Raw genomic sequence first — 2,500 nt, forward strand, 5'->3', positions numbered from 1 at the left:
GCAGTTCATATATGATCCATTTCATATAGCATTTCATCATTGATTCATTCCTCACGGGAACATTAGAACCCACAAATGACCAGCTCCCAACGTCAATGGCCTCATAGCTCAGTTGGTTAGAGCGTCGCACCGGTATCGCGAGGTCACGGGTTCAAACCCCGTTGAAGTCCTGAATTTTTCAGGCTTTTCTACGCGATTGCAAAAATTGCTCTCATAACTGCCAGGATCATAGCTTCACTTGATTTCATATCCGCAGTTCATATATGATCCATTTCATAGATCATTTCATCATCAAGAGGTGTTACTTAAAAAAGTGGCACGTCCTTTGTCGAGACGCCGCCCATTCAAACTATCAAATGGAAGAAAGGGCAACGGCGCTTGCTTTTAACAACTTTAAGGACGGTGCCTACCATTGTTATTGTGCATACGTTCTGCGCATCGCGAGATACTCGGATTTCCTATGGCTGGTGCTTATTAATACAGGGATATTTTTGCGCGGTTCAAAACTATGCGGAGAAAGCAGAAGTTAGCAAGTGATCTCGGTATCCAAAAAGAAAATTGGGGGTAACACGCGTTTTCAGAGATAATTAAGCTTCCATTGGGAAAGAACGCCATACATTGCTTTGTATTTTAAAGCTTTTTACGAATATTGTTGATTGATTATCTTCGAAAAATGCGTGGTTACACCCAATTTTCTTTTTGGATTTCAATAACACTTGTGAAGATCTGCTTTTCCCGCATATTCAGTAAACCGCGCAAACATACCTTTGAATTAGTAGGCACCGTCCTTAACCGAAGCTTAAGTCTGACTTTACTTTTTTTTTCTTATTAAAAAGATAACACGACAAGTCTATGAATTCCAAGTGCGTTATTTAAGCTTCTGTCAGAAAGGAGGTAATTAAAATTCACATCTACATACTTTTATACGAAAGGCCGCCGCGCGAATGCTTTTAAACAATAAATTAACTGATGTAAGTCTTTACCTCTAGCGTTTGCCTTCGCTGCTCTCAAACTGTGGAGCTCTATACCTGAACATATTAAGTCAGTTTCGTCCCTGTCAACTTTTAAAACGGCACTTAAAATTTACCTTTTTAGTCGCCACCTCCTTGATGACCAATGATACCTTTGTAGTTTAATTGTTTTATTTTTTATTGTTATTGCTATTATTATTGTTATTATTTATTGTAAGCGCAATGAGATTTTTAAATGCGCACTAAGAACGTTTCTATTATTATTATTATTATTATTATTATTATTATTATTATTATTATTATTATTACCAAAACTTCTTAGCAGCACGAAGTAAGATATCGCTTTGATGATCCATACGATGTTTTTGAAATTCATATTTAATCAATACATGTTTCGGATGAAACATCATCCATCGTCAGTTGACAAATGAGAAATAAACTAAAGTTGAGCAATAAATAGTGTAACAAAGTAAGATATAACATGAATAATTAAGGATGAAGGCGAGAACAGAATAAAAACACCCAACCACGAAACAAAACAGAAAAAACCAAACTGTTAAAGCTAAGAAAAGAAACTAATTAGTATGAAAGGGATAAATTAAGATGTATGACTTGGGAATTAAAAGATGGCTGCTCCCAAAGGATATCCATCGCTTCTTTGATTTTCAATTGGAAACGTGTGGAAGCAGAGTCGAGGATTTTAAAACAGTCTTCTGAACACCGGGAGCGACAATTTTCAGAACCTCTCAAGTGCTTAAATATGTGGGAATGTTTGTCGGAGGCGAGATGTTCACGGATGCGAGTGGCGAAATGTCTATTGGTTTCACCAATATAACAGGCATTACAGCCTGCACATGAAAACTTGTAAATGATTCGCGATCGTAAACCCGCAGGGATAGGATCCTTCGCCCCAAACCAACTCCTAATTTTAAACGGGGTGAACACCAACTTAATTTCCAGGTCGCTGCAAAATTTGTTGACTAATTTCTTAATTCTGCGTTTTGTTATGATGGAAAAGGGACCGATGTACGGTAATTTAAAATACAAACAATTGTCCTTCCGAGCAACACTCTGAGAGGAATCGGAGGTAAAGTAATTGTTGAGAAATTTTCTAACAACATTCTCGATAACGCTAGAAGGAAACAAATTCTTCCTTAATGTTTTGGTAAGGTTGCTTATGTCCAAGTGAAAACCAGTCCAAGTATTATTAATTTTAAATACTCGGTCAACCAGAGTGCGTACTAGTCCTAATTTGTAACTGAAAGGTACAAAGCTGTAATAATTAGTGAGAATACCGGTGTAGGTCTTCTTGTGGAAAACCGAGGTAATAATGCCCTGATTACTATGATCCTATCCCTGCGGGTTTACGATCGCGAATCATTTACAAGTTTTCATGTGCAGGCTGTAATGCCTGTTATATTGGTGAAACCAATAGACATTTCGCCACTCGCATCCGTGAACATCTCGCCTCCGACAAACATTCCCACATATTTAAGCACTTGAGAGGTTCTGAAAATTGTCCCTCCCGG

Source organism: Montipora capricornis, chromosome 1 (assembly GCF_036669925.1).
Source record: "Montipora capricornis isolate CH-2021 chromosome 1, ASM3666992v2, whole genome shotgun sequence".
Classification (NCBI taxonomy): domain Eukaryota; kingdom Metazoa; phylum Cnidaria; class Anthozoa; order Scleractinia; family Acroporidae; genus Montipora; species Montipora capricornis.